Here is a 12,715-nt window from a genome sequence, read left to right on the forward strand (position 1 = left end):
GGGTAAGGGAGTGAGAGAGTAGGTGAGCTTTTACTTATATCATTACTCTAGTAATATGATTACGGGGACACCAGAACAAGACTTCCCATATTGTATCTATGTGAGGAATCGAACCCGGGTATTAGGCGTGACGAGTGAAGGCTTTGACCACTAAGCTCCCCTATGGCACCTTTTTTAAAATAGTAACACAGTTCATCTTTCTCTAATGTGTTTTGCAAAGTAGATGAAAGTCTAATGTGCTTTGTCAAATAAGATAACACAATCCTAACTCGTTTTTTATAAAGTTGATAAAATAAACAATATATCAAAACAAGCCACATTTTGATATAATTATGCTATTCGAGTGTTCATTCATTTACCCCATAAAATCGTGGGTTACACTTCCCTCTCAATGTTACATAATTGGACTATTGATACCCCTGAACTAAACTTTTAATTATCAGACAAAAAGGGAATTTCATGAGTCAACCACTCTATACCAGTAGTGAAACTCTCATGACTAAACACATGAATTCACATCCATTGGTACATGATACCTTACAGTGAGTTAGTGAAGACACAACAAATATTATGAGGTATTAGCTGAACCTATGGAACGTGATGAAATGTCTGACTATCAGCGTGAAAGAAGAGGCTGTGAGGTGCTTAATTACAACGTCTGGCCAGTGTACCAAAAGCAAGATCAAAGTTCTACACGTCAATCGACGGTTGTTTTCAACAACTGCATTACTTCAGGTGCACGAGCCTCGTTGTTGTTTGGCGTTGACTTTTGCGTTTCTTGTACATCACATGAAGACGATGATGATGACAGACAATGGGAACTGTAATCCCAACAATAACTTTGCCAAGACGAGTCAGAAGTCAGATGTCTTTTGCCAGGTCCATCTGATGAAGAAGGAGCTGTGGACGAGTCAGATGCTGTGGAAGACGTCGTGACGCCGGACATTGAACCTGCAACACAGGAATAGGAAACACGGTTCTTTCACGAACAATGAGTCTTTACTCAGGGTGGATTTAATATCACGATGATGCATCGTGGCATCGATATAAATGTATACGTTGCTGGAAAATGTCGAGATGTAATGATACACATGTAAGCATACACAATGCACTATGTAAACAAAATGAAGTGCATGATGAAAACCGACAATGATATCCGAGATGCAGGCACTTGTCTTTCCGAGCATCATTACCGATATATTTGAGTAAGTCGTTTTGAAAATACCCATTTCAAGATATAGTGATACATTTAAAAGCATACCCAATGCACTATGTAAACCACGCGAAGTGCATGGTACCAAATTAGAAGAATACATGAAGACAAAAGTACAAAAACACCAGAGATGCACACAACCCATCAAGAGCTCTAAGGTCTACAGATAAATACTTATTGACAATTATTGAAAACTCAAATTCTTTGGTCCCCGATCATTCAGCTTAGAGCTCCAAACCATTGGAACCAACTGCCATTTGAGCAGAGCTGAGAAGCATTTCAAACAGAGAAAATACCACAAAGTCTAACCTAAATCTTTAGACTTATTCATTCAGTTATGCACTGAAAACTGTCTTTAATCATTTGAATACATGAAGACAAAAGTACAAAAACACCAGAGATGCACACAACCCAAACTCTAAGGTCTACAGATAAATACTTATTGACAATTCCGCGTCGAAAATTCAAATTCTGTGGTCCCCGATCATTCAATCAGCTCCAAAACTCTAGAATCACCTGCTATTTGAGCTAGACATCTGATGAAAAAGTTAGAAACCTTCCTTTTTAGAAAATACCACAAAGTTAACGTAAATCTTCAGTCTTATTATTCATTTGTGCACTGAAAACTGTCTTTAATCATTTGTATGTTCTTGATATTGTAGCGCTTTGAGCATACATTACATGCACGTATGGAATTCAGCGAGATATACCTACACATATTATCATTAATTATTGATACAGACACCTATTGATGCTCTCATTTGATCAGATTTGTGCTTACCTTCAACCAGCTGTTTTACACCCTGACATGACACGTTCCAACTGTCACTACGACAAGTGTACATCACTCGGACGTCACCGAAGTGGAAGCTTGTTACAGTGAACTCTTTGGTCAGTACCTCAGGTGTGGTATCTGTACCTGTACCATTGATGAGAGTGGTGTTGACTCTTCCAGTCATCAACCTAATCAGAAAAGGCCCAGAACAGAAACTCCTTGTAAGATTGACTGATAATGTGAGCCTGGCACCCTCACTGAGTGAGCTGATGTTCTGGTCGCTGGTTATTTCACACATTGGTAGCTCTGAAATCAGGATGCACATAATCAAGAATGGTGGCAGAACCTGAAGGAGATACACCATTGCATCACTGAAAACAGGATGCACATCACGAATGGTGGCAGAACCTGAAGGAGATACACCATTGCATCACTGAAAACAGGATGCACATCACGAATGGTGGCAGAACCTGAAGGAGATACACCATTGCATCCCTGAATACAGGATGCATATCACGAATGGTGGCAGAACCTGAAGGAGATACACCATTGCATCACTGAATACAGGATGCATATCACGAATGGTGGCAGAACCTGAAGGAGATACACCATTGCATCACTGAAAACAGGATGCACATCACGAATGGTGGCAGAACCTGAAGGAGATACACCATTGCCTCTCTGAAATCAGGAAGCACATAATCAAGAATCATGGCAGAACCTGAAGGAGATACACCATTGCATCACTGAAATCAGGATGCACATCACGAATGGTGGCAGAACCTGAAGGAGATACACCATTGCATCACTGAAATCAGGATGCACATCACGAATGGTGGCAGAACCTGAAGGAGATACACCATTGCGTCCCTGAATACAGAATGCATATCACGAATGGTGGCAGAACCTGAAGGAGATACACCATTGCATCACTGAAAACAGGATGCAGATCACGAATGGTGGTAAAATCTGGAGCAGATACACCATTGCATCTGAAATCAGGGTGCACATAATCAAGAATGGTGGCGGAACCTAACGGAGATACGCCATTGCATCACTGAAAACAGGATGCAGATCACGAATGGTGGTAAAATCTGGAGCAGATACATTATGATATCATGATGCACATAATCAAGGATTGTGGCAAAGCCTGGAGCATATAAACTCTTAGTAACAAAATAATTTCTTTACGGAATAATTGTGTATCTTCTTTATACATCCTCAATTTTATATTTTATCTAAACAAATAAACGCATAGGTCAGCGTTATACCAAAAGACACTAAAATATGGTACTTGTTGGTCCCTGCCTGGCGCTCGGCAGTAATGGGTAAAACAAGGACTGGTCGGCTCGGAGTCAGTATAATGTGTCTGAGTGGGTTATTCATGTTTAAATATACAGCGACATGCATAGAAGGTGCCTGCGGTGGGCAAGGGGAATTTTTAACCCAATGTAAAAGTCGGCAAAGGCGGATCTACACGACCCGCCCCCATACGCAGATGTATACAATTCCAAAGAAGAAACGCACAACCCAGAAATCTGTTGCGAAAATGTTGTATTTTCAAACATGTATAACTCGTCCACAAATAGACTTTAGTACATGAATTTTTACATCAGGTTAGAAGAAGGAAATGGCTATATAACCAAGTGGATAATTTTAGATGACGGAGACGTTGAGCGCCATGATGACGACGTAGCACGGTCGCGACGTCTGGTATCCTGGCTGTCAGGCCAATGTCTCTCAACCTGTTCCGTACAGTTTGACCGGATATCCTCCGAAGTTCAGGCAACCTGGCTGCTGTGCTCTCCCCCGTGGCAGTACGATCACGCAAATGTAGTACCCGGGTGTACCGATCATGGGCTGCAGTGGTGACTTGAGGTCTGACTGTACGGGGACGGTCATTTGTTTTACCTGTTTGGTTGTAACGCGCTGCAAGCCGTGATATCGTGCTCGGATATCCTTCAGACGCCTGGCAAGAGAAGAGTGGCATTCTTTCTAGGACGATGTTCCTAGTCGCAGCGTCAAGACGTGGCGTAGAGATATGACCTTAAAATTCCTTCAAAACGATTTCCGAAAGTAATCTAGATTTTTATAGCCAGACAGTGCATGCTTTTTGCTGCACAATCTCAACTGGAAGGCGATTTCTGTTGCAATGTGGCGATGCATTTTTAATCCTTGTAAGAAATCTCATCAAAATCAACATTTTTAGGTAAAGTTGACTTTTTACTTGTACAATTGTGTAAAATCATGTTATCAACACTTCTGTTACATATTTTGACGATTGTTTGAACACAAAAGGTAATTAATAGATTTTTTAAAATGCAAAACGTCTATACGTTTCTTTTTTGGAATAGTATATACATACTTGGGACGTAACAAAGCTACGGTTAAATAAACTATTTCTCATTCGTAATTAAAAGTCGTCTCTATGAGATCAGGATTTGCTGGTTCCAGTGATTTTGCTTATTCACAGGTACGGCTCGTTGACCTGATTTTCAATTAAGCGTTGTATTTGCCTTTTATGTATTTAAGTGATGCTTGTGACAATCCTGCATCTTTTTGAGTTTCAACTAAGATTATGGTTCAAATGATTTTATTTATTCACAAGTAAGACTCGTTGACTTAATGTTTAATTAAGCATTGTATTTCCCTTTTATCTATTTACGTAATGCTTGTTTTAATACATCATCCTGAGTTTCTACTTTATGGTTCAAGATTATGGTTCAACTGAGACGCCAATTTGGTATGGTTCAGTTGTTCGTATTTACTTTTGCTTGTTGCTTAAAGTCGCACTCAGCAATATTCCAGCCATATGACGTCGTTTTTTAATTAATCGAGTCTGGACCAGACACTCTAGTGACCAACAGCATGAGCATCGATCTACGCCACTGGAATACGATGTCAACTAAGTCAGCGAGCCTGACCACCAGATCCCGTTAGTCGCCTTTTACGACAAGCATGGGTTGCTGAACATCAATTCTGACAGTCAGTAGTGTCAGGCAGGCAGGGTCAGTGATGAGGGCAGTGTCAGAAGGCAGGTTAACCAAACCATTTACTGATGTTAGTTTACGTTAAACAGTCACAGTGGAGTACCTTAACGTTCAACAGTCACAGTGGAGTACGTTAACGTACAACAGTCACAGTGGAGTACGTTAACGTACAGCAGACACAGTGGAGTACGTTAACGTACAACAGTAACAGTGGAGTACGTTAACGTACAACAGTCACAGTGGAGTACGTTAACGTACAACAGTCACAGTGGAGTACGTTAACGTACAACAGACACAGTGGAGTACGTTAACGTACAACAGTCACAGTGGAGTACGTTAACGTTCAACAGACACAGTGGAGTACGTTAACGTACAACAGACACAGTGGAGTACGTTAACGTACAACAGACACAGTGGAGTACGTTAACGTACAAAAGTCACAGTGGAGTACGTTAACGTACAACACTCACAGTGGAGAAAACGTCTAGAACTATTGACGCACTGGCCGATCATGACATTCAAACTGTATCTGACCATGTACACACAGAAAGGGAACACGGCCTGACCATGTCTACATAGAAACGTACAGAACTATTGACGGTCCGGCCGATCATGACATTCAAACTGTACCTGACCATGTATACACAGAAAGGGAACACGGCCTGACCTTGTCTACATAACTTGTTTGAGTGGCATTTTAAAAGTTGAGACGTACAATATGGAACAAGTTTTTATGGATAACAACTTCTTTATTTCGTGAGTGCGACGTTTCGATACAGATTCTTGTACCGTTGTCAAGAAAGAGTGATACATGAAGTGGAGGAGCTGCATATAGACAGGGAGTTGATGGTATAAAAACTTGCTCACTGATGATGACACATGTCAAATTTTCCAACTGCGTAAAACGCAAGATGCTGATCAAGATGCTGATCACTGGATAGTCTGGCCCAGATTCGCTACCACTTAGCTGGAATATATATACCAATCCCTTCCACCGAGTCATAGTGAAGCCTTGCATGAAGGAAGTCTAGAGTTTCTTCAGGTTCTCAATTTCTCCTCACGTTGGTTTGTTCAACAATTCCGACTGCATCATAATTTGTTCCATGAGTAGTGAAACGGTCCAGTCATACCATATGAGGGCGGTGGGATTGCCTAATGGCTAAAGCGTTCGCTCGTCACGCCGAAGACCCGGGTTCGATTCCAAACATGGGTACAACCAGAGAAGCCAATTTCTATTGTCCCCCGCCGAGATATTACAGAAATATTGCAAAAAGCGGCGTAAAATTAAGCTCACTCACTGCACCATATGATTACAACATGTGATGTACCACAGTCGAACACCGTCGTGTCGACCTATAGCTTTTTGAGGACCTATATAAATAATTCGAGTTATCCAAGGTCAACCCCAAATTTTCGACTAAATAAGGGATATGCAGCTACCAAGTCTTTACTTCGAGAGTACCGTATGGTCGACAGACTCGACACACAAGTTTCACAGTTGACATCTCAAGGACAGTTAACTTAAACGAAAGTTCACACACATTGTTATACACATCAAATATGTCAATGCACATCCATTGTTTCAGAAAGCCCGGCTTGTCGAATAATGAGCAAACAGGGCAAGAGGACAGTGAGATTGGGCGAGGAATTATCACTGACCATCATCTTAACAGGGTACTACTGTTCTGAAGCAGCCCACGTCCAGGTGAAGACGGGTGGAATAACAAGCGCTCTTCTGAATGAAACTGTTACCGCACTGACGGACAGCACTGTAAACATAACATTCAACATCACGACATCCCACTTTGGAGACGTGGGCCTTGTGTTTTCGTGTGGCAGCAACAGTCAGGTGATGTCCTGTGAAGGCGCACAGCCACTTGTCCAGAGTAAGAGTCAAAACTACCCGTTCCCTTATAGGACCCGTAAGTAGGTCACAGAACTTCGCGAGACCTTGCGTTGTTTAGTACTTCCGGTAACAAACAACGTTTCATGCCTTTTCGAATGGCCTCATGGCCGTCATTTGACAATACGGAGCCGATAATCCTTGCAGGAATAACAAATATCCGATCTAACCATCCCCAAATTACTAATACGACTATCAACAGCTGTGACAGCCAAGCATGGTTGTACACTTGGTCCGGTCCAGTAAAGTCATATTTTGGGGGTTGCGCAATTTTAAACCAGCAGCTGGGCCCCGTCTCGCATATCGCAAGTTGGAGCGCGCAAAGCGAACCGGGAACCACAGCCTAGATTTTCAAAGCTATCTTAGCGCTAACATATTCGTAAGTGCCATACAAACGTAAACAGACCGGAGGACTGTGTAAGTGAGTGGATGAATTTAGTTTTACGCCGCTTTCAGCAATATTCAAGCAATATCACGGCGGGGGACAATAGAAATGGGCTTCACACATTGTACCCATGTGGGGAATCAAACCGGGACGAACGAACGCACTAACCACTAGGCTATCTCATCGCGCCGTATTAGTGTGAATGTAGTACACTGTGGCCTTTCATCGAACACGTGTGAATAATTTTTATCTTGCACTGCATGTTTAACCATCTCTTTAATTCCTACAGGTATCTCAACAACAGAAACTGACGTCACAAACACTAGCACGACGGAGAAAGGATCAACTGAAGAAGATTATTTAACTCTCATCAGCGTGGTGATTTTCCCCATTGCTATCAGTGTCTTCATTGCCACCGTAGTCGTTCTGGTGTGGAGACGATGGCACAACCACGCAACCCAACCTACAAAGGTTGACGTCCACTACGTGCATGAAGCAGACCCTGCGGTATCCAGTGGAAGCCGAGAGCGCGATGCGGGCACTACGTGGTACAAAGATGCACCTCTTGCTTCAGAGGAAGACACTAGCAGTGAGACACTGTGAAAAAATCGAATACCCATTTTAGGTGATTGCCGAGCTTACTGTAACATCATTCAGCGACCCATGCTTATCTCCACCCGTGAAGATCTGGGTTAGAATTGGTCTTCAGCAACCCATGCTTGTCTCTACCCGTGAAGATCTGGGTTAGAATTGGTCTTCAGCAACCCATGCTTGTCTCCATCCGTGAAGATCTGGGTTAGAATTGGTCTTCAGCAACCCATGCTTGTCTCTACCCGTGACGATCTGGGTTAGAATTGGTCTTCAGCAACCCTTGCTTGTCTCTACCCGTGAAGATCTGAGTTAGAATTGGTCTTCAGCAACCCATGCTTATCTCCATCCGTGAAGATCCGGGTTAGAATTGGTCTTCAGCAACCCATGCTTATCTCCACCCGTGAAGATCTGGGTTAGAATTGGTCTTCAGCAACCCATGCTTGTCTCTACCCGTGAAGGTCCGGGTTAGAATTGGTCTTCAGCAACCCATGCTTGTCTCCACCCGTAAAGATCTGGGTTAGAATTGGTCTTCAGCAACCCATGCTTGTCTCTACCCGTGACGATCTGGGTTAGAACTGGTCTTCAGCAACCCATGCTTGTCTCCACCCGTGAGGATCTGGGTTAGAATTGGTCTTCAGCAACCCATGCTTATCTCCATCTGTGAAGATCTGGGTTAGAACTTGTCTTCAGCAACCCATGCTTGTCTCTACCCGTGAAGATCTGGGTTAGAATTGGTCTTCAGCAACCCATGCTTAACTCCACCCGTGAAGATCTGGGTTAGAATTGGTCTTCAGCAACCCATGCTTGTCTCTACCCGTGAAGGTCCGGGTTAGAATTGGTCTTCAGCAACCCATGCTTGTCTCCACCCGTAAAGATCTGGGTTAGAATTGGTCTTCAGCAACCCATGCTTGTCTCTACCCGTGAAGATCTGGGTTAGAACTTGTCTTCAGCAACCCATGCTTGTCTCTACCCGTGAAGATCTGGGTTAGAATTGGTCTTCAGCAACCCATGCTTAACTCCACCCGTGAAGATCTGGGTTAGAACTGGTCTTGAGCAACCCATGCTTGTCTCTACCCGTGAAGATCCGGGTTAGAATTGGTCTTCAGCAACCCTTGCTTGTCTCTATCCGTGACGATCCCGGTTAGAACTGGTCTTCAGCAACCCATGTTTGTCTCTACCCGTGACGATCCAGGTTAGAACTGGTCTTCAGCAACCCATGATTGTCTCCAGCCGTACAGATCCGGGTTAGAATTGGTCTTCACCATCCCTTGCTTGTCTATACCCGTGAAGATCCGGGTTAGAACTGGTCTTCAGCAACCTATGTTTTTCTCCACCCGTGAAGATCCAGGTTGGAACTGGTCTTCAGCAAGCTATGTTTTTCTCCACCAGTGAAGATCCGGGTTAGAACTGGTCTTCAGCAACCCATGTTTTTCTCCACCAGTGAAGATCCGGGTTAGAACTGGTCTTCAGCAACCCATGTTTTTCTCCACCAGTGAAGATCCGGGTTAGAACTGGTCTTCAGCAACCCATGTTTTTCGCCACCAGTGAAGATCCAGGTCAGAATTGGTGTTTAGCAACCTATGTTTTTCTCCACCAGTGAAGATCCGGGTTAGAACTGGTCTTCAGCAACCCACGTTTTTCTCCACCAGTGAAGATCCGGGTTAGAACTGGTCTTCAGCAACCCATGTTTTTCTCCACCCGTGAAGATCCGGGTTAGAACCGGTCTTCAGCAACCCATGTTTTTCGCCACCAGTGAAGATCCAGGTCAGAATTGGTGTTTAGCAACCTATGTTTTTCTCCACCAGTGAAGATCCGGGTTAGAACTGGTCTTCAGCAACCCATGTTTTTCTCCACCAGTGAAGATCCGGGTTAGAACTGGTCTTCAGCAACCCATGTTTTTCTCCACCCGTGAAGATCCGGGTTACAACTGGTCTTCAGCAACCCATGTTTTTCGCCACCAGTGAAGATCCGGGTTAGAACTGGTCTTCAGCAACCCATGTTTTTCTCCACCAGTGAAGATCCAGGTTAGAACTGGTCTTCAGCAACCCTTGCTATACCCGTGAAGATCCGGGTTAGAACTGGTCTTCAGCCACCTATGCTTGTCTCCACCCGTGAAGATCCAGGTTAGAATTGGTGTTTAGCACATTTGTAATGAAAGAGGATGTTTAAAGTCTTACAGATACATTTTGCTACAAGAGGTGTCAAAAAGTTTTGTTTCTGGTATTCGGATGGACACTCTGTAAGACCGTCAGCTGCTGTAGATCGATGCTCATTATATCAATCACTGGATTTTCCAACACAGTATGCTTGTATCCTAAATAAACACGTGATTACTCACCGTTTTTACTTTGGTTGTACGTATTTAGTATTTATCATCTGGAAATATCGGTCGTGTGATATACAAGATGTGGCTTTGATGAAATTGTATTATAATCCTTTACAGACCACAGTAGTGTCAAGCCAGACAGTGTCACGTTGACATCACAGTAGTGTCAAGCCAGACAGTGTCACGTTGACATCACAGTAGTGTCAAGGCAGACAGTGTCACGTTGACATCACAGTAGTGTCAAGCCAGACAGTGTCACGTTGACATCACAGTAGTGTCAAGCCAGACAGTGTCATGTTGACATCACAGTAGTGTCAAGCCAGACAGTGTCACGTTGACATCATATATTGCCTATATTCATCAACTGGCACCGACTTGATTTAACACATTTTCAACAGCGTATAGCGTATGATTTTGAAACAATAACTTGAAGCGAAAGGTAGATTAACTTCACAGGCACTGACCCACATTGGCACAATGCGTAAAGCCCATCTCTGGTGTCCCACTCCACACCCATCCATCCACTCCCTCCCTCCCTCCCTCCCTCACACGGTGGGGTAGCCCAGGTTCGATTCCGCACATGCGCACAGTGTGTGAAGCCCATTTCAGGTGTCCACCGTCCTTATATTACTGGAATATTGCTAAAAGCGGCGTAAAACCCAACTCACTCACTCACTGTTCGGCATTATACAAAGGAGGATCCATGTTAAACAATGGTATCAGTGACATGAATTCATTACTTCGTAGTGCCCACAAATAATGGCCTCCTTGAATGTCCCAGTCTGAATGAATCAACAGCTGTCCATACTTATCATCAGATGAGACGGGATTGCGTGGTTGATATATAGGTGAGGTGAGGTGAGGTGAGGTGAGGTGAGGTGAAATTGGGTTTTACGTCGGACTTTGAGAATATTTTGCTCATATGACGACGTGCATGCGTGTGTATGTGTATGTGCGGCTGCTTATACTAGCCCAGACTTATAGTGTTTTATAGTGCTAGCCCACTGAGATACCATGCCGCAGTGAAGCATGAATACCCCACTCAGACACATTATACTGACTCGGAGCCGACCAGTCCTTGTTGTACCCATTAATGCCGAGCGCCAGGTAGGGACCAAAAAAGTACCATATTTTAACGTCTTTTGGTATGACGCGACCGGGGATCGAACCCGCGACCTTCCGCTCTCCGGGCGGACGCTCTAACCACTACACCACGGAGGCGGTCGGTTGATATATAGCATCCAAACACATTGACCATGGCTCCATATGTCAACCACTGGTTTGCCTGGTCCTGAATCGTTCATTAACGTAAATATTATTACATCATAAGAGGATAAATACTCTTACATGAAATTCCATAGTTTCAGTCGAAGCATCCAATAACGTGTTCTCCACGTTACCGGTCAGTGACTGGTCATCATGTGTCATATTCACACGGCAATGTGCATTTCCTGCACTGTTCGTTTCAAAGTTTGCTTCACATTCTCATTAAGATGCTCCTAAGTTCTAATAAAAGAGGGGCGGTGGGGTAGTCCAGTGGATAAAGCGTTCGCTCGTCAAGTCGAAGGCCCGTGTTCGATTCCCCGCAAGGGTATACTGTCTGAAGCCTATTTATGGTGCCCCACGCCGTGATAATGCTGGAATATTGCTAAAAGTGTCGTAAAACCAAACTCACTCACTAAACTCACTCAAGAAAGAGGCCTTTATATGTTATAACGAGCTACTCTATACATCTATATACAGGCTCGTTGACTTGGTAGCTGCATGTCATTGAGTCCCGCTTAGATCGATGTTCCTGCTACCAACCACTGGTTTGTGATCTCTTGGTTAGCTGACTTAATTACCCCGTCCAAACTAAAATTATATAATTGTGGTAAATTGGGCGTGAAATAAGGAACGAAACAACCAGCCATGGCGTGAGACCGAACGAGAATTATATATTTATTGTCAGAATTGTATGAATTGATTTTTTAACGGGGATGTGATCATAAGCAGATGTTTTTATCAATTATATCACCACGGAAATATTGTATTTCTATGGTGTCCACGTTGCCAGATCAAACATGACTCGTGACCAGGAAATTCACAGCCCGAACTTTATTACGGAATGCTCATACGGACATAATACAAGGAAATAAGGGAATACCGGTTAATTGTTCAAGGCAGGATAACCATATATGGATGAACAACTGCTCTATTTCAGGCATATAAGGTCGGGGTGGGGGTTTGGGGTGGGGGTAAGCTTTGTTGTTGAAGCGTGCGCTCGTCACGACGAAGGCCCGGGTTCGATTCCTCACAAGTATACGAAATCTGGAGCCCAGTTCTGGTGTTCCCCGCCGTGATATTGCTGGAATGGTGCTATAAGCGGCGTAAAACCTAACTCACTCATTCACTCTAGAAAGATATCTTTATTTCGTAATACGACCTTACCCAAGACATCGTGTATTCATTCTCGTTGACATGTTTGATATTTCATAGTATCCCGACTGCGTAGATCTATGCTCATGCTGTCAATCACTTTATTATGATCTA

This window comes from Haliotis rubra, unplaced genomic scaffold, assembly GCF_003918875.1.
Source record: "Haliotis rubra isolate DU_JTF1 unplaced genomic scaffold, ASM391887v1 Scf1706, whole genome shotgun sequence".
Taxonomy (NCBI): domain Eukaryota; kingdom Metazoa; phylum Mollusca; class Gastropoda; order Lepetellida; family Haliotidae; genus Haliotis; species Haliotis rubra.